Source organism: Aythya ferina, assembly GCF_964211825.1.
Source record: "Aythya ferina genome assembly, chromosome: W".
Classification (NCBI taxonomy): Eukaryota; Metazoa; Chordata; class Aves; order Anseriformes; family Anatidae; genus Aythya; species Aythya ferina.
Genome location: NC_140313.1, coordinates 15,671,397 through 15,692,958, shown reverse-complemented (window position 1 = coordinate 15,692,958; position 21,562 = coordinate 15,671,397). Strand labels below are relative to the sequence as shown.

The following is a 21,562-nucleotide window of genomic DNA, read 5'->3' as shown; positions in this document are numbered from 1 at the left end:
AGTAAAGAATAGATTGGAGGCAGCACACCTAATGTTGATAAGAAAACAATATGAACACCTAGAGGATGATGAAGTTATTAATAGAGAAACTCCCATCCTCTCCCTAGCCCGGGAAACCATTGCCCGGTTTGATGAACAAAATGGTAAAAACAAAAAGGGGGGATTGTAATAAAGGCTGTGTGGTGTAAATGCCTGAAGTAACTAGGAAAATAAAACTAACATTCACATTTTAAGGAAAAAGTACAGCATTGAAGAGGCTTTCAGGGTAGGACATAACTGCATTATCTGAGCGTTCCCTAGGCTCCCAACCTTAGATGCTATCGCGCTGGGGAAACTTGGTGTGCTAGCTCTAAGGAACAGCACGGAGCGTAGAGTGGAGTGGAGACACCACGGCTAGGCTCTGTAATCAGGTGGGGCCTCGATTGTTCTTGTGCACAAAGCTGCACTTTTTGCCACCCTAAGCCAAAGACCTGTCATGTTTTGACAAATGCTGTACCCTAGTGTACTTTTTGCTCATTATAATATCATTATAATACCAAAACACACCTCCATCCCAAAAGCTACCCGCCTCCAAGGTGCGACCACCCCTCACTGAGCATGCGCTCTGAATTTCTCGGAGCCTATTACTTTAAACGGAGACGGGAAAACTTTACACCAATCATAACTAAGATATGCTTGACTAGAGCCACTCAAGCTCCACCTAAAAGATAGAAAATAATATAAATTGGCCCAAGAGAGAGGGGATGTTAGGGAAGATACCACCGTCAGGGGAGATACCATCCCGAGGACAACATCCTTAGGACCTCCTGACTCCTGGGATCAGTCGACGGGCTGAGCCTCTCTTCCCCCCCCATTGGGATGCCTTTGGGTGAGATCTGAATACTTGCTTATAAATCTCTATAGAGTCTTTGATCCTTTTAACACGTTTATTTCTAGACTGCGCACCTGTGACACCTGTGACACCTGTAACATCTATAACATCTATAACATCTGTAACATCTGTAACATCTATAACACCTGTGTATTTCATGCATACTAGCTTGCTTTTGCAGACAGTCCCTATCACCGGCAATCCAAAAGAACCTGATTATCTGTTGCTGTAATAAACCATACTTGATTGCATTGTGATAACTCTCATTAAGTGCAACGAGGGTGAGGGTGGTTATCCGTGATAGTTCAGTGTTCTGAATCTAACCAGACCCCCAGACGGTTAATGCGTTTTTGGTGAATGTCTGAATGGACCCCCAGATGGTTAATGCGTTTTTGGTGAATGTCTGAATGAACCCCCAGACCGTTAATGCGTTGATGGTGAATGTCTGACTGGACCCCCAGACGGTTAATGTGTTTTTGGTAAATGTCCGACTGGTTCTGTACCCTGAATCCGACCAGGCCCGTAACAGTTAATCAGCTACACCCCTTAACGCAACAGGCTGTATAAAGAATTTGTCTATCAAACCAGTTGGGGTAACCGGATAAGCTGTTTTAACCTCTGTAACCTTGGATAACTGGCATACCTCCAACCGCAACATCCTGTTGAGCAAACAATTGTGGTGACTTCCTGCTGCAAGCTAACAACTGCAGTAACTGGAATGTCCAAATAAGGAAAGGACAATCCTTGGCACATACTGCACGTGCGCCAACCAGCAGGCCCTCAACCTACTGTTATAAATTAGACCACACAATTTACTGGTCTATTGAAATTATTTTATTAATCAAGTAAGCAGACACAAGCAAAACAGCGCTGGGCGGCTGGGGAGTCTCCGCTCCACCACAGCACGCAACTTCCCCTTTCCAGTGTCGCTGTTTTATAGCATTGAAGTTCCGGCTTGTCGAGACTTGTCGAGACCTGTCGAGACCTGTCGACTTGTCGAGACCTGTCCTGAGATTGCGCAGTCTGTTGTTGGGAGTCGTTGTTCTTCCTCCGGTGATCATGCGTTGTGCTTGTGTTCAGGTGGGGGCAAAACAGGATGTCTTGCTTTGTCCCCATGTTACAATGCCGTGAGTTGTGAAACCTTATCTCCTCAGTAGATTCTTTAAATTCTCAAGGACAATGAACAAACCGCTACTAATTTATCACAATCCCTCCTTTTTCTTTTTCAAACATATTTTGTTCATTGAATTTTTGCAATATCTGCTTACTGAGCATCAAAGTTTCTGCGTTGTCCTCCTCCTGCTCAAGAGATTCATACTTAGCACGCACAAGCATAAGATGAGCAGCTTCTAATCGACTTTTCACAATTGCGATTACTTGATTGAATATACATGGTCCAAAAGTCAGTGTTAATATAAGTAACAACAAGGGGGCCCTGCTATGGTTGATAGCAGGGTAGTAAGCCAAGGTGAGTAATTAAACCAGGATTCATACCAATTCTGATGAGCCTCATTTTCCCTTTTGCGTTTTTCTAATCCTTCCCGCAATTTAGTCATTGTATCTCTTACCACCCCAGTATGATCTGCATATACACAACATTCTTCACGTAGGGCTGCACACAGTCCTCCTTGTTGTAAGAAAATCAAATCCAACCCTCTACGGTTTTGGAGTACCACTTCGGATAATGACCTAACCGATTTTTCCAGAGCTGTTATTGATTGCTCTATACGGGCCAGATCCTCATCTACGGCAATGCGTAGAGAAGTAAATTCCTGGCTTTGTTTTATCAGGGAAGCAATTCCAGTTCCTGCACCTGCAGCCCCAAGGGCCATTAAAGTGGCTAAGGTGACAGCTGTAATAGGCTCCCTCTTTACCAGATGGTATTCAGCCACTGTGTGATAGGTATACATATACTCTTCAGTGTGGTATAGAATCCTTGGTATAATGACCACCTGTACACAAAAATCATGAGATATGCTAAACAATTTTAAAGATAGGCAAGGAGTGACTCCCAACAATGAACATACCCACCTAGTATTATTTGCAGGAATTAACCATTTGTGTGTTTGGTCCATTTTTTCAGTGGCATGGCATAGATCATTTTTATCTCTTGGAACTGTGCCGATACATCTACCTTTTCCCGTAACTTGAGTCAGAGTTATCCCGATTTCCTGACCCCAACTGCACTTGGAAGAATTTGAATATGGGGGCTTAACACTTACACATAGCCAGTACCCTTCAGTTATCTCCTCGGGTACAACCCCTTTCTTTTTTCACAATGCTTGGAAGCAGTGTGGGAAAGGAGAACTCTGTCAACTTATTAGAAAACACTGTAGTAGGTTGGGCAGTCCCAGGTATCTTTACAGTCTGGACAACCAAAACTTCCCCTATTAACTCTTTATTAGGCCTGACTACCTTGGAAGTCTCAGGTTTTTCCTTCTTTATTAGTATGAGTCCTCCCCTATCTGTTCCGTGTTCGTAAAATCTGACATTTTTCCTAGTACCCAGCTAGTATCATCCAAGTTTGTTATATTTATATATAGAACCTTGCATATTTCTTTATTTCCGTGGAAGGTTCCTGTATACCCTATACCATGCCCTCGCCACCTGTAACAAGGATCCAATTATTGGTTACAACCTTGCAGCCCATATTCCACTTGTAAGAATTTATCCCGACCAGCCCCAAGTGTCCAGTCTGTAAAATTGGTTTCACACCCCCGGTATGCACAATAATACACGTTCAGGCATTTACAGTACCCCTTTCCCGGGTTAGAACTTGGGCAGAAATAAAATCCCATATATTCCCAGCATCGGGGCCTCGAGATCAGCTGACATAGTGTAGAAGTAAAGCTTGGCCCCCCCCCGATGTTATCTGGGTTGCAATAACCTGTTGATCTTCGAATCAACTTAAAGTCCATTTAAAAGGTTGGTGGGAGTGGTGTTGAGTCACTATGCAGGATGAAATCAGTGCGAGAACCCCCAAATACCGATAGGAATGGCTGAGGCCCATTTCTTTCCCCACTTATTCACTCCTCTGCCTCACTCGTCAGTTGGGTTGCAGCCAACTACGAGGGTTTTAGTTCTTCTCGGCAGCAGTAGTGTTCTTCAGGGGAGAGCCTTTACCTTAACCCACGGTACCTATTGAGTTTGTCACAATGTGAGCTCCAGGTCTTTGTTTCCTGGAGCGATCTCCCACTTCTCGTCACAGATGGGTCCTTTAACACGGCTGGCATGTGTCCATCCTTTCTCCGCAGTCCAAACGGCTGTTTCTGTAGTAAGCAAAACAACATAGGGGCCTTCCCCATCGTGGTGTTAAAAAGAGTCTCTTTCAAAGTCTTAATTAGAATTGAGGGTGATCAAGTGGCAATTCCAAGTCATAGGGCATACCATATAGCATTTCAAAAGGAGAAATTCCTACATCAGTTCTGGGCTGCATCCATATGTTTAACAGTGCAAGGGGTAAGCATTTTACCCAAGAAGCCTTAATTTCCAGCATAAGTTTTGTTAGTTGTTTCTTAATTTCACCATTCATTCGCTCTACCTTTCCAGAAGAGGAGGGGTGCCAGGGGCTGTGAAAATCCCACTCAATCTCTAAGGCCTGCTTTAATCCTTGCAGTAAAACTTTACACTCATTCAGTCACATGGTCAATTAGGACAAACAAGTAACTCAGTAAAGTCTACCTGTATACTTTGGAAAGGTCAAAGCCCTGGCTCCCGTCCCCCTCTAGATAGGTTACAGAAGACCTTTTTTATTTACCTTTTGACATATAGTGCATCCTCTGCATGTGTGCTTCCCTAAAGTATATATTTCTACACAGACATGCTTTCTTAGAACAACATCACACATTGCTTGCACCTCCCAATGACTCTTCTGATGTAAAACAGTTAATATTTGCCTCATTATCACTTTATTCAGCATTTCTCTCCCATTGGGGAGTATCGATTCTCCTTAAAATGATCCACATATTTGTAACATTAATACCTCCTTGGGAGGTTGTAATTGCTCCAAAACCTTTTTTAGAATTTACCCAAATAGATAGGTGGCCCTGTAAACCCCTGAGGTAAAATTGTCCACCTATATTGTTGCTTCCACCCCCATTTCAGAGTCTTTCCAGTCAGAGGTGAATATACGTTTGCTCTCAGGGCCTGAGAGCACTCCATTAATAACACTGTTATTCCAGTCTAACAATTTACTAGTTGAATGCCCAATTTAATCATCAAATCCCTTCCCAACAAGTTAGTTTCCGCCTTGGATACATACAATAATTGCCCAGTGATCATTTTATCCCCTGGTCTCAGCTTAGTATTCCCCAAAAGTGGCACTGTTATCCCAGTACCTTCTACCCCCATCACATTTAGGGTTTCATTAGTTAATTTAATCCCTGAAGCTTTACAAGTCAGTAATGATTTAGCTGCCCCAGTGTATTGGGTTTGCTGGCAAGGTTCGGGGGGGGGGGGGTGGGAAACTGCAGTGGCAGCCCCCGTGAGAAAAACCCAGAAGCCTCCCTGTGGCAGATAAGGGACAATTTCATCTGGCCCCAAAGGGGTCCACTGCTGCCCAGAGCCAAGCCATGAGCAACACAGTCCGTGCCTCTGTGAGAGCACATCCACGAAAACAAACAAACAAAGAAACAAACAAAAACCTGCTGCTCAACAGCAGTTGGGAGAGCGAGAAACCCCCCCGCAGACACCAAAGTCAGTGCAGAAGGAGGGGGAGGAGGCGCTCCAGGCGCTGGAGCCGAAGCCCCCCTGCGGCCGCTGGAGAGACCCCTGGTGGAGCAGGCTGTTCCCCCCCTCCCCGATGCTTGGGAAACTGAACAAACATCACAGCAAATATGCAAATATACCAAAACTTCTAGACTGTTACTTAGATAATGCCTACATCACCTTTCCCTGCTCATTCAATTTCAAACAGCTCTGTTAAATACTACATGCCACACCTTTAACACCTTCAGCAACCCTTTTAACACTTCCTTTATCTTTCTCAAGCCCGTACTTTTCTAATACCAACACCAAAGGCTCAGTCAGAGTCCAACTTAATTCCATACCTTTTCCCTCCAAGATACTGAAACAACATATCAATCAATATACCATATTTCATCCCATTTTCCTTCTTTCCACAAAAAAACAACATTAACTGTAATATGGTGTTATAATTAATAGTTCCATTTAGGGGCCACTCCGCTCCATCCTCTAGTTTATAAAGTGGCCACCATTGATTACAATATTTGATAAGAGTTCTTTTACTTTCTGTACACTCTCACCCCACTATATCCCTCCAATGTGTTAGTATACACCCTAGGGGGCTTTTCCTCGAGGTTTCTTTGCTTTGAACATTTCCTATTGTAATCTACAGTGGTTAATATTCCACTGTTTTCCTAGAAGCTCTTTACTAGTCAATCCCAATCCCTCCAAAATCCACAATATATAGATACACAAATAAAATCAAACCACTGTAAATTAACTGCCTGTTGACAATTACACTGAGGACATTTAAACCTGATGAGCCGATAATATGCCTGGGCAAATTTTGTTCCCTTAGACATACACCTCAATGGCAGTTCTTATATTTACATATTTACATATTAACATATGAATAAAAGAATACTTTAACAAAAATGCCCGGGCTTTTATATATACAATATACAATGTACAGTTATTATTCCAGTTAGAATTATTCCTCAGCAGCTGCAAACACTATGCCAGTTGCCATTAAAGCTTGCTTACCCTCCTCCTGTCCTTTTCTTAAAATCTCGGACATCCCCGGAGTTAATGGGGATGGCCACATATTCCATTCCTGGCTGGGGTCCCCCCATCGCTATTTCTCGTAGAGGATATAATCCCTCCCTTAAAGCAGATTTCTGATTTCTTGCCCTGCTTCTGGTTACCGGCCCCTGTGTTTCATGATCCGATTCCGATTCTCCTGGATTAGCTAATTCGGGGAGTCCATTAAGGACGGGAGCCGTTGGTGCGGGCAGTGGAATATAGGGCGGGGGTGGTGTTGGGACTTCTAAGTCCTTTCTCTTTTTATCCCGCCCTCCTTTTTCTTTTAGAGGATATAGATGCGTCCTCGTATCTGAATTTATCCAGAGGTGCGCATATTCACTTTCTTCCAAACTAAAGGGCTCCTTAGAGTTAACATAAATATTGAGGGCTTGGCATACCCAATCCTCAAAGGAGCCGAACGGGGGCCAGAAAACGCTGTCCCCTTTGATGGGCTTGTTGCCCCACACTTCTATACAATAATAAATCATTTTAACTTTACTCTTTCCCCGCCTAGAAGGGGAATCATCCCAATTCTTAATCATTTGTCCTAACGGACTATCAGAAGGAACAGAGGGTATCCCTACAGCATTGGATCCCTCCCTCATGGGGCCAGAAGGCTTACTTTTCTTCTGTCCCATCTTCCGGAGCACCTTCACACACACACACACACAACGCTTCCCCCTTTTCGTGGCCCAGTCCCTCGCGGGAGGTGGGAACCGCACTACCGAGGGGTCCGCACTCGCTTCGTCCACACTTGGACGTCTCAAATGTCGTGCTCCGGGATACCCAACCCCAACCGAACGGAACACCGGCCTATACTTACCCACCCCGTGGGTCTTCGTTCGGGCTTCGTGCACAAAGGTTGCCTGGGGTTTACCGGTTTTATTTGCTTGTGTCTAATTTTGGGTTCGTCGGTGAAGGGTTTGAATGAAAGTAGTCCTACCGAAGGCCGCTGAAATCAGCGGGGCGCCCCCTCCGAAGGTCTTTCAATCAGATTGCCTTCATCCGAGTCACGGCACCAAATTGTTATAAATTAGACCACACAATTTACTGGTCTATTGAAATTATTTTATTAATCAAGTAAGCAGACACAAGCAAAACAGCGCTGGGCGGCTGGGGAGTCTCCGCTCCACCACAGCACGCAACTTCCCCTTTCCAGTGTCGCTGTTTTATAGCATTGAAGTTCCGGCTTGTCGAGACTTGTCGAGACCTGTCGAGACCTGTCGACTTGTCGAGACCTGTCCTGAGATTGCGCAGTCTGTTGTTGGGAGTCGTTGTTCTTCCTCCGGTGATCATGCGTTGTGCTTGTGTTCAGGTGGGGGCAAAACAGGATGTCTTGCTTTGTCCCCATGTTACAATGCCGTGAGTTGTGAAACCTTATCTCCTCAGTAGATTCTTTAAATTCTCAAGGACAATGAACAAACCGCTACTAATTTATCACACCTACAACGCAGAGGAAGACTACGACCTTCAACCCCATGACCACCAGAGAGCCCGTGACGACCCCCTAGCAACTGGATGCGCAACCGCAGAAGAAACCAGGATGTGCTATGTCAACCCAGAACCCCTAGATAATAAAAGGGGACTCTGGCAGGGGTGAGGTGCGCGCCTGTGGTGGAGCAGAGACTCCCCAGCCGCCCAGTGCTGTTTTGCCTGCTTGATTGCTTGCTCAAATATATTAAAGATCTGATGACTGGAAATACAAATTGGTTCGTCTAATTTGTCACGACCATTTATAACAGTCCTGGTCTCCGTTCTGCTAGCCTGTTCCTTTTCATTCCTTCTTTCTGCTTCTTTATTGATGACACAACTTCATCACATCGGGTTGCTTTCTTTTTTTTCATCTTGAGGACAGGCTCCCGTCTTATACCCTTCGCCCCACAGCAGTCCTTTTCAAAAACAACTTTTCATTGGTCAAACAACTTTGCATATAACAGCAACAGCAAACACCCAGAAACTTCTATGCCTTAACAGCTGCAGAACAAGCAACCCTGAGACTACATGGAGTCTCCTGAATCACCCTTCTTTGTTCCCTCTAAACTCTTTTACATTCCTGATGGTCTCATAATTAAGAGTCTGATGTTATCATCAACCATGGGACTTGCCGACCCCCATGGCCACACTCCTACTTCTCCCCCTTCTTTATTAATATCAACCATCTTCTTGACATGAATTATTACTCCATATATCACAGGAGCATAACCTGTACCCTTCTCTGAAAAAGGAATCTTATTGTTTACATATAAATTTAAAGCCTGAAGTTTCATCAAACTGTTATCTCACGCTTTGTCCACCTCCGGCCGCGCCCCTCACGGAGCTATGGAACCGGGGATCAGGACTACACACTTGCTTCATATAAAAGTACATCTCAATCACACGTCAAACAGAGTCTCACCTGACCCCCAAGGCAATACTTAATATTTCTTACCTTGGTCTGTGCACAGAGTTACCAGATCAATTCTTAAAACCCGGAGTGCCTACATTCTTCCTTTCCCCACTACTTCACGGATCCTGCCTCTTTAATCAGTTTCGGGCCCTCTGCCAGCTCTCCACAGAACTGCTGAAATCAGAGGGGCATGCCTTCCTGCTGCTGCAGCAGCGGGGCTCCCCGGTAGGTGACTGGATCCCGGACAAGCCCCCAAATTGTGAGAAACACTCTGTAGCCAATAACTTAGGCTCAGGCAAGGATCTCAGTGAAGTAGTAATTTATTCGCGATTGCAATGGCAGGCATCCCACAAGCAGGAGAGCACATACTAGTCTCACAGTATGGTTTATATACTTTATTTCTCGATGACCGGGACCCTCCCATTTCCCCATTCACTGGGTAGTCCAGGTTCAGAACATATCTGATGCTTCACAAACAATGCATGGCTTTAAGTTGCCAGCCTGTTATTTTTCAAGTTTCTTGTGACATTTTACTCTGTGAGGTGATAATGTTTCTACCTTTATCTGACTTGACACCATGATTTTTGCCTAATTGCACTAGGTTCTGTCTGGTTGTTGTCTGCATTTTACAAGGTTGGCATGGTGTAAAATGTATTATCTGTGAAGCCTCAGATAGGTTGTTCTACTGGGTCTGGCTCGGATGGAGTTAACTTTCCCTGCAGCAGCCCAGACAGTGCTGGGCTCTGTACTTTTAGATAGAACAGCACTGAAATCACACCAGTGTTGTGTCTACTGCTGAGCAATACTGGCATTAATTTTTAACCACAAGATTTATTCTATCCTAAAGTGAGTCTATACAATATCACTCCCCCCTTTTCTGGAAAATCTAGTAAATTCTTTTACTTAATACAAAAATTTTCTTCCCAGTCTTTATGATATGTACCCCTCAATACCTTGCCATGCACATTTGTCAAGGAGGCTAACATGGACATTCGTTGTAACAATTTCCAATTCCAAACAAGTAATACAAAAGACAATATTAAACTTATACCAACTAATATCAATTAAACAATAATTGGGTGACTCAACGTGTTCAAAATCCCAGTTGCAGTTGGTGACCATCCAAAGAGTGTATCCCACCAGTTGTGACTTGTGTCTCGTTTTACTCTTTGCAAAACTCTGCTTATTTCCTTTGTATCATGATGGACAGTAATTAGAGTCTTCTCTCCATTTTCCTGAATACCTTTTAAAATTTTAATCAGGTCTTGGTGTTTAACTAGTTGCTTCACTAGTGTGAGGTTCATCCCAATAGGTGTAGGTAATAACTTGTGATACATTGTGTTGTTAGACTTGATCAGCTGGTGGGATGCCACTGGTGCCAAATATAGAATATCACACCCGACGATTCTAACAAAGTTACAAATACAGAAATTAGAATGATTTTTGCTATGGAGAGTTATATTCTCCTTATCTATTTCTACAAAAGCACAAGCAGTTCTTAAACACACGCACCCTTGACCAACATATACAAGCGCAGTCTTTTGACTAGTATTTGGATGAATTTCAAAGTGACAGATACCTTGCTCCGTGTCAAAACATACATCCTGAGCCTCAATTGTATTGCTTTCACAAATAAATCCTTGTTGTTCCCCGGTAACACATGATTCTAGATTTACAGACTGCCATTTCCCATTCTCCATCCGTATAGTAAGCACAAAGGCAGTAGCCATGTTAACAATGAGCATAAGTACAATTTATCAGGGTCCACAAGGACTGGAACTTCTCAAAATCATTGGCATTGTCCCAAACTGCCTTTCGGACTTCAGCTGGAAAAATGCCTTCACTTCCTTCCCTAATGATCAAGGCAGCCGTTGCCTGTAACCATAACTGTGCTTGCATACAACTAAGAGCTAAGGATACATTATCTTGTGTCCACTCTTCTCCTAATTTTTGCCATTCTGATGGTTTACATAAATAGTTACCATTTGTTCGCCAGATGACCATAACTGCTAACTTTCCATTAAAGTTCTTATCCTCTGTTGTTACGGCTTTAGTTCAAGGCCACTCACCATTCTCTATTATCACAGAGGCACCTTCTTGAATCACAATTACAACTATAAGCCATAAAAACAAAACAATTCTATGAACAAATTTTCTGCCAACCGTATTACCAAATACTCCCGACCATAATGTCCTCATTTTGTTCGACTAAGCTTTAGTTTCAGTTCATCGTCACCTGGTGTTACTTTCCAAGGAGCTCCTGGAGCCTTCTTCACTTGGGAGTAACGGATCCAAGCGGCTTGTTCTCTAATCTTGATAGCAGTGTAAGTTGTCAGCAACACTTGATACAGTCCATTCCATTTTTCCTCTAGGGGTTGTCCTGAAAAAGTCTTTATATATATATATTCCCCAGGCTTAAAGGGGTGGATTGGTTGATAGGAAAAGACTGAATTGGCTGAAGGAAAGCCAACAGTTTCCTTTTTGTTCCAAAACTGTTGAGACTGTATGGGAGACTAACACTGTCATTTTCTGTCCCATTGTAAGCTTCCGAGCTTCTTGTATATTGATAACAACAGCTGCAACAGCTCGAAGGCATCCGGGCCATCCTTTACTTACTTCATCTAATTGTTTAGAGAAGTAAGCTACTGCTCGTTTATAGGGACCCAATCTTTGTGCTAGTACTCCCAAAGCTATCCCTTGTCTCTCATGAGAAAACAACCAAAAGGGTTTTGAGAGATCCGGTAATCCCAAAGCCGGAGCTTGCATCAATTCTCGTTTAAGTTGTTTAAAGGCATTTCGTGCTTCTCCAGTCCAGACTAACTTTGACTGATTACTCTTTATCAATTCATATAGAGGCTTTACCATTAGTCCATAATTATAAATCCAAAGGCAACACCAACCTGTCATTCCTAAATAGGTTCATAGCTCCTTTACCGTTTGGGGTTCTGGAGTCCGGCAAATGACTTCAGTTCCTAGTTCTCGCTGACCTCCCGAAATTCCAAATCCCAAGTAGGTCACGTGTTGTTGAACCAGCTGGACTTTCTGTTGAGAGACTCGATATCCATTTAAACCCAGAAAATTAAGGAGACTTATAGTCCAGGTCCTTTCTGAAGCCAGGTCCAAACCGTTTTTGTTTTTTTTTTTTTCTTTTTTTTCTTTTTTTTTCCTTTCTTCCCCATTACATTTCAGAGTTGGTCCAAAAATTCCACAGGGGTTTCTTTTAGACCTTGTTGGAAGCATATTCTCAATTCCCAATTCGTCCAGATTTTAGTATTTACTTAACCGTTCCTAATTTTCAGGATGATTTGGGTCTTAGTGGGGGTCGGTCAGGGAAATGCAATTGTCCACAGTTCCCTGAGCGATCCCATCGGCAATCTGAGCTCACACATGAACTCAGGTTGTTTTAAGAGTTAACTGCTTTTCTGTTTCTGTGACAACTCTCTGGGACCCATCATGATCCCTTTGCCCCAGAGGGCTAACACCCAAGATTTTAAGGTCTCAGCCCCGAGCTGAGGCAGAACTGTTAACATTCCTACATCCTCTTTCCCTGCTCATTCAACTTCAGTCACCTTTAACACTTTCAATAACCCTTTTAACACTTCCTTTATCTTTCTCCAGCCTGTACTTTTCTAATGCCAACATCAAAGGCGCAGTCAGGGACCAACTTAATTCCATACCTTTTCCCTCCAAGATGCTGAAACAACATCAGTATACAACATTCCATCCTATTTTCCTTCTCAAAAACAACATTGACTGCAGCAAAGTATTATAGTTTAAAGCTCCATTAAAAGGCCACTTTTTTTCCACATTCCAGCTTATAAAGCAGCCACCATTGATTACAATATTTTATCAGAGTTTTCTTATTTTCACTTCCACCCGGAGCCTCCCCTATATCCTTCCAATGACTCATAATACAACCCAGCGTACTTTTCTTAGGAATTTCACTGCTTACTCGCTCCCCCATTTTCCAGTTTACACTTTCAGAATACATGTATCACTTACAAAAATGCGGGCACGCAGGTATCTTTCAATAGCGATGTCACAAAACTACTATTATTACCAGGAGATATTGCCAAAGTCACTGTTATAAATGGCTCAGGATTCAAATTAGAATTAAATGAAAAATAGGATTTATTAAAGGATATAAAGGAATAGAGGTAAGCAAACAGCGCTGGGTGCACCGGGAGTCTCCGCTCCACCAGGATGCACACCAATTACATCAAGCAACTGATTTTTATGCTCCTAGACTAATACATATTCATTACTACTTCTAAAAAAAATAGATTATTAAAATTAGCTTCCGGGGTGCAGTCCCTCCTACTGGAGCATGCGCAGTCTCCTCTGGGGTCTCTTCTGGGGGTCTCTAGGGGTCTTCCATGCTGAAGGCTCGCAGTCTTCCTCTTCCCCTTTGTACTTACTGGGCACCATCCCAAGTTTACGGAACACCTTCTTCAAAACACCTTCTTCAAATCTTGTCTCCCAGCCGCCTTTCAGCTTCTTTCTCGGCCCCCCCCTAACCAGATACCAAAGATCCACATAGTATCCCATAACAGTCACTAGTTGTTATCAGTTGTTCTGAAACTCCCAGACACACGGGTAATTAAAACATTCTTCCCCAGCCATTCACAGACACATCTATAGCAGTGTTAGAAATAGAAGTCCGGAATAACAAAAGCAAACAGGTTCATAAATTTAAGAAGTGATAAATTGGCTAGAATGAGGAATGAGGGGGAGACTGGGACACACTGCAGCTGTGGTTCAAGAATTGAATTGCCAGTGCAGGGCCCAGAGGCAGACAGGATTCAAACATTTCAAACAGAATTGTTCTTTATGGACACGAATTGTTAAAACATTCCTCACAGTCACAATAACAATAATCAGTCAAATTCCACATGTGATAGGTCAGAAAACCGAAATATGTAACACTGTAACGATATCTTTCTTATAACAATGCCACGAAACTACTATTATCACCAAGAAAATAGCCAAAATCGCAGTAACAATAACCAGAGTTAAATACCACAATCCATGAGTCAGAAAACCAAAATAGGCAACACAATTCCAGATGGACCTTAAAGCGAGCTCCTTCCTTAAGGTCCCCAAATATACTTATGGTGCTAACCACAAAGTATATACCAAATACTGCCTTGCAGAAGATCACCTTCCGACTTACAGACAGTTCCAGATACAATTCCAGATGGACCTTAAGGTCCCCAAACATATACTTATGGTGCTAACCATAAAGTATATACCAAACACTGCCTCGCAGAAGATCACCTTCCGACTTAACAGACAGTTCCAGATGACCGGTCTACCAGAAAACCAAACCAGAATAAAGAATATACTCACTTACAATGATGGGGTCCTTGTCTACCTCCGCAGTGATCCGGTGAGTCGAGGAGTCCCTCCGGGAAATCCCGGGGGTACCCTAGGGAGTCCTGTCCCCAGCGGGTCCTGCAGACCGGCAGAGAAGTTGTCCCATCTGGGTTGCCAAATTGATTTAAAGATCAAAGCCGAAATTTCTTTAAGTGGTATATTCTTTATTGCAGCGCTGGATGCACGGGGGATCCTTCCGCCTATCGTGCATGTTCGAAGTGACAAACTATCTCATATTTATACAGCGAAACAATTAATATTCTATTAACGCCATATCTGATGCTTCACAGACAATGCATGGCTTTAAGTACCAGCCTGTTATTTTTCAAGTTTCTTGTGACATTTTACTCTGTGAGGTGATAATGTTTCTACCCTTATCTGACTTGACACCATGATTTTTACCTAATTGCACTAGGTTCTGTCTGGTTGTTGTCTGCATTTTACAAGGTTGGCATGGTGTAAAATGTATTATCTGTGAAGCGTCAGATAGGTTGTTCTACTGGGTCTGGCTCGGATGGAGTTAACTTTCCCTGCAGCAGCCCAGACAGTGCTGGGCTCTGTACTTTTAGATAGAACAGCACTGAAATCACACCAGTGTTGTGTCTGCTGCTGAGCAATACTGGCACCGCATAAGGATTCCCTTCAACCCCCCCAGAGCCAGCAGGCTGGGGGTGGGCAAGAGGTGAGGAAGGAACATCACCAGGGCAGCTGACCTAAACCAACCAAAGGGATATTCCATACCATATGATGTCACACTCAGCAATAAAAGGTGGAAAAACAAAAAAGAGGGGAGGGGTGGGTTCTCGTTGCGAAAACATCTGTCCTCATGAACAATGGCTACATGCGTCAAGGCCTTGCTTCCCAGGACGTGGTCAAATCATCGCTCGTTGGTGGGAAGTAGAGAACAAATTATTTCCTCTGCACTTCCACACAGTCTTTGCTTGTTTGTTTTGTGTTTGTTGTTTTGTTATGTTTTTTCCTTTTCCCTTTAGTTAAATTATTTAATTAATAATAATTTTCCCTTAATAATTATTTTTCCCTTTAATTAAATTATCCTTATCTCAACCTGTGAGTTCGTTCTTTCCTTTCTTTCTTCACCTCCTCTTCTGAGGAGGGGGAATGAGACAGCGGGGGTGGTGGAGTTCACCTGCCTATGTAGTGGGTTTAAGTGGCAAGGTTTTGGTAGCAGGGGGCCATAGGGGTGGCTTCTGTGAGAAGGATCTAGAAGCTGCCCCATGTTTGGTAAGGGCCCTGGTGCTGACCAGAGCCGAGCCAATAAGTGATGTTGTTTTGCGCCTCTGTGAGAGCATATTTAAGTCAGGGAAAAAAAATGCTGGGGCACACAGCAGCTGGGTGTTGAAGGATTTTTGAAACAGCAAGAATCCCATGGCTTGCTGCAGCTGAGCAAACCAAGCTACCAGGGCAACTATGAGAAGTTCCTATGACAGTGTTCCCACATCGCCCAATTGAGGAATTCAGAAAAATATTGTTACCAGCAGCTGGCTTCAAGGACAAGGTCTATGTGACTGCTAATCACAAGGGGGTTGTTTTCTTGCAGGTGGGGTTGTTTTCGTGCAGTTGTTTGTCTGAGTGCTTTTGACCAATGATCTTGTGTGAGACACTATCCACCCCTGTTAAGTTCACTATAAAAGTTAGGCTATTCGGGCAATAAAAGGGAGCGTGATCTGACCATACTGGTGTCTGTCATGCTTTCGGCCGTGTTTCCTGCAACATATGGCGCCCGAACAGGCTGAGACCCGGACAGGCTGACAGATGGAGAGACGCTGAGAGAACTGACAGATGCTGAGAGGAACAGAGAGATTTCAGAGACCCGAGAGACCCGAGAGTCGCGGGGAGACGCGGGAGTCGCGGGGAGACGCGGGAGTTGCGGGGAGACGCGGGGTAAAATCGCGGTTACACGCGGGGAGAGATCGCGGCTAGACGCGGGAAATAAAGGAATCGCGGTGGGACGCGGGAAATTGACGTCATCGCGGTGCGACGCGGGACATCCGGGATCGAGTTGCTACGGGAGACCAGAGGCGTAACTGAACAATGGCAGACGACCGCCACCGTGTGGCGAATTGGCATAGCAGCAGGGCGGAGATCACGACCCTGCAGCCCGTCTGACGTAACCATGGAGACGGAGGCGGCTGTGCAGCTTCTCTCTAGCATTCTCACTATGAGAGGCGTATCTTGCAATGCGAAAAAGATCAAATCCTTGGTACAATGGGACCAGAAGGAGGGTTTTCTAAAGGAAATCCCTCAAACCTTTAGCCCAGATGAGTGGCAGCTCATAGGAGATCGTTTATGGCAGACAACCACCACAAGTGGAAAGTTCGATAAAGATCTATGTACAACCTGGCGTTCGGTGATTGATGCGCTGTGCGGTCTGAAGGCCGAACGCCAGGTGGTAATGGCGGTGACGCAAGCTTTGTCAGTACCGTCCAGGGCCGACAAAACATCAACTACAAAATCCGACACCTCAGGACCACAATTGTTTCCATCGGTTCCTGCACCCACCCCGGTTCGGAGTATGACCTCTTCAATAAAGGAATCAGCGGCAGCCATAACTAAGGGACTATCCGAGCACGGTGCAGATGCGGCCTGCGAATTGCCCTCTTTGCCTCCCGCACCAGAAAATCTTCGCCCAATTGAGGAATTTAAAAAATATCGTTGCCAGCAGCTGGCTTCAAGGACAGGATCTATGTGACTGCTAATCACAAGGGGATTGTTTTCTTGCAGTTGTCTGAGTGCTTTTGACCAATAATCTTGTGTGAGACACTATCCACCCCTGTTAAGTTCACTATAAAAGTTAGGCTATTCGGATAATGAAGGGAGAGCATGATCTGACCACGCTAGTGTCTGTCGTGTTTTCGGCCATTCTTCCTGCAATAAATGGCGCCCGAACAGGCTGAGATCTGAGAGACCTGAGAGACGCTGAGAGACACAGAGAGCCTAGGAACAGAGATGCGGTAATACGCGGGACGCTGACAGACTCGGAGTACAGACCTGGACAGACGCGGTGAGACGCGGAAAGAGAGGAATCGCGGTGAGACGCAGAGACAGAGGAATCGCGGTGAGACGCGGAGAAGTGACGTATCGCGGTGAGACGCGGGACATCCGGAGTCGAGTTGCTACGGGAGATCGGAGGCGTCAGTGAAAACGGCAGACGACCGCCACCGTGTGGCGAGTTGGCACATAGCAGAGGGGTGGAGATTACGACCCTGCAGCACGTCTGACGTAACCATGGAGGAGGAAGTGGCTGTCCAGCTTCTCTCTAGTATTCTAAGACAGGTGTATCTTCCAATGTAAAAAAGATCAAACCCTTGGTGCACTGGGCTCAGAAGGAGGGTTTTCTGAAGGAAATCCCACTAATGTTTTGCCCAGATGAGTGGCAGCACGTAGGAGATTGTTTATGGGATAAAGCCATCTCCAGTGGAAAGCTAGATGTAAGTTGGACGTGGTGCACAGTGATTAATGTTCTGTGTGGTATGAAAACCGAACAGCAGCTGGCTATGGTGGTGGCGCAAGCTTTGTCAGTACCGTCTGGGACTGACAGAACACCAAGTACAAAACCTGAGACCTCAGGAATGCGGTTGGCACGATCTTTTTCGTCGGTTCTTGCACCCACCCCGGTTCGGGGTATGACCTCTTCAATAAAGGAATCAGCAGCAGAAATAACTAAGGGACTATCCGAGCAGAGTGCTGATGGGGAGTGGGGGCTGCCCTCCCCACCCCCCGTGCCAGAAAATCTTGATGAAGCTGCGCTGCCTGCACCTGTGCCGCTGCCAGGCAGCAATAAATCCACTTGGGATGCTTCGCCAATGAGAGGTGCAGCAGCAGCTTGCGGAAATCGACCTTCACTGGAGGAGTTGTTCCAAGAACTGCTAGAGAAATTGGAGAACTTAAAAATTACGGATTCGGAGGAGCTTCCTCTCTCATCTGCCCCACTGGAGCCAACTCCTTCATTATCCGTTGCTACAACACCGTCAGCACCAAGGAGGGACAGGTGTTCCGATGTCATACGTGACGCCATCATAGAAGGGCATTGGCATGCTACATCCTTGGCCTGCCCTATTATTATCAACCCTGTGCAAGGCACCAAGTTGTGGCAGCCGCATGACTGCAAGCTTTTACAACAAGCTCGAAAAACGGTTATGGACTACGGTTTACAATCCCAGGCGGCTCGACAGATAATCCAATGGATTTTCCAGGCAGAACTAATGTGTCCACTTGACTGTCGAAACTTGGCACACTTATTGTTAACTCCTTCCCCATTGTTATTGTTTGAAAGGGAATGGTTGCAGTTAGCACAGGGGGAAGCGGGTCAACTGCGTCAACCGGGGGACCCTCTGCATGGGATTACTGCAGAGATGTTAAAGGGGACGTGTCCTTATCTCAATACCCAGATTCAGTTGCAGTTCCCTGCGATTATTCACCAAACAGCTGCACAGCTCGCACTGAGGGCTCTTCTTAGTCTCCCAGGGGAAAAGAAAGCACCTCCATTTGCATCTGTAGAACAGGCCCCTGGGGAACCATATGCTAAATTTATCGATTGGTTGTGGGCAGCAATTCCTGATCATCCTGATCTAACAGCAGAGTCTAAAAGCAGTGTGTTTAAAATGCTTGCATTTGATGATGCAAACCCAAAAACTCAAAACATCTTAGTTACACTGCTGAGAACTGCACCGGTAGAGGACATGTTGGAAAGGGTACAAAGAGCTGATCAGTCCAGGCAACCAGATGTGGTGGCACAGGCTGTACAGGACAGTCAGAGATTTGCTTTTACGGTACCCTCCATTAACAAACAGTCCCCAGCAAAGTGCTATGAATGGCTAGTGCTTCCGCAAGGGATGAAGAATTCCCCTACATTATGTCAACTATATGTGGCCTGGGCATTAGAACCAATTCGGACAGCATGGTGTGATGTAATTATTTACCATTATATGGATAACATTCGGTTTGGTAGGCCAGAATGCTTCCATGATTCAGATTTAAAGTTTATTCAGGATACTTTGGAAGCAAAAGGGTTGAAGATAGCCCCAGAGAAGGTTCAACAGAAACAGCCATGGCTATACTTGGGATGGAAAATATCAGACTCTACTATTCGTTCCCAGAAAGGTGATATAACTACGGTGTTACACAATTTAACAGATGTACAAATGTTCCTGGATAATATTCAGTGGGGTTGCCACAATGGACGGATTACTAATGACGACTTAGCTATATTACTACCTTTATTGCGGTGCAGGAGTGCAGAGTCTCAGGCTCTCTGTATGTTGTCAATGTGGTAAAACGGATAGAGGATGCTTTGATATGGCACACTAAGAGGGACAGATTGTTGCCATTATTTCTGCAGTTGCGAGATGCCATTCAGGGGAGAACTGCACCTTACTGTGTTATCCATATCCGTAGTCGTCAGTTCTTGATTGGGTTAACAGAAGGTAATTCACAAGCAGACAAGTTGGTGACTATAGTCACAAAGGGGCCTGGGAGTGATTTTGCACATGCGCGAGTGTTGCACGAAATTTTACATCAGAATGCAAAGGGTCTTTGGAGAATGCTTGGATTTACTTGGACAGAGGCGAAAGGAATAGTAAGAGTGTGCCCTTCCTGTAGTCATCATGGACCAAGGTTAGGTTTGGGTATTAATCCACGGGTTGTTAAGGCACTTGAGGTATGGCAAATGGATGTAATGCATGTACCGGAATTTGGTACTAAAAGATATGTGCATGTGGGTATTGATACCTTTTCAAGATTCATATGGGCAACGGCGCAGGGGGGAGAAAAAGCACTCCATGTGTGCAGACATCTCACGGGGTGTTTTACCATTATGGGAATGCCATAGCAGATCAAGACGGACAGTAGCCCAGGATATGTCAGCAAAAAGATTAGAACATTTATGAAAATGTGGGGAGTAAAGCATATCACAGGTGTTCCATACTCTCCCACGGGCAAAGCGATTGTCGAACAATCACATCAGGTTTTGAAGGAACAATTAGCGAGATTAAAAGAAATCAAGGACATCAATGAGACGTTGTCCAAGGCGCTGTTTGTCTTGAATCATTTATGTTTGACTGGTGACCGAGAAGACCCTCCTGTGAGTATTCATTTTCAAACAATAAATAGAGCAGCACCAAATGTGATACCACAAATAAGAGTGAATTACCGAGATCCTGCTACAGGAACTTGGAAAGTTGACTCAAGTTATCTCAAGTCACAACCTGACTAACGGTTAACAGGATAACGGGGTGTTTTCAAATAACAAGATGCTTAAACATAACAGAAGGTCAACAGATAACAAGATGTCATTTACTTTGTCCTTGCTATCTTTTAACCACAATATTTATTCTATCCTAAAGTGAGTTTATACAATATCAACCCCTTCTGTGCTGCCTGTCCCTTCTGAAGAGCTTATAGCCAGGCATTGCAGCACTCCAGTCATGAGACTGGTCCCACCACGTCTCCATGATGGCAACCAAGTCGTAGCCTGCCTGCCGCACAATGGCTTCTAGCTCCTCCTGTTTGTTACCCATGCTGCGTGCATTGGTGTAGATGCACTTCAGCTGGGCCATTGCCTTATCCCCTGACCTTGCTATTGTTCCCCCTGGCACAGCCCCAACAATCCTTGCTTCAGCCCCATCCCCCTTCTTACCTAGTTTAAAGCCCTCTCAATGAGCCCTGCCAGCTCCTGGCCCAGGATCCTTTTTCCCCTAAAAGATAGGGACCCGTCTGCGGCCATCAGGCTGGGTGCTGAGTAAAGTGCCCCATAGTCGAAAAACCCAAGATTTCTGTGTTGGCACCAGCCCCTGAGCCATGTGTTTAACAGGTGGGCTTTCCGTGTCCTCTCTGTACCCCTCCCTGCCACCGTAGGGATGGATGAAAACACCACCTGCACTCCCGCTCCATCCACTAACCGTCCCAGCCCCCTAAAGTCTCGTTTGATAGCCTTCAGGCTTCTCTCTTCAATGTCGTCACTACCTGCCTGGACTATCAAAAGAAGGTAATAGTCAGAGGGGCGTACCAGGTTGGGAAGCTTCCTGGCAACATCCCTGACCCTGGCCCCAGGGAGGCAGCAGACTTCCCTACGGGTAGGGTCAGGCCGACAAATAGGGCCCTCTGTTCCCCTGAGAAGAGAGTCTCCCACAACAATAACCCTTCTG

At 44.9% G+C, this 21,562-nt stretch overlaps 1 long non-coding RNA gene across 1 annotated transcript; it reads right to left on the bottom strand.

Moving 5' to 3' along the window:
- Positions 1-707: 707 nt before the first annotated feature.
- Positions 708-8,343, bottom strand: LOC311426431. Its single transcript, XR_014686748.1, has 2 exons — positions 8,081-8,343; positions 708-1,656 (listed from the first exon to the last, which is right to left on the bottom strand). It is a non-coding gene; the product is annotated as an uncharacterized lncRNA (long non-coding RNA).
- Between the last annotated feature and the right edge of the window lie 13,219 nt (positions 8,344-21,562).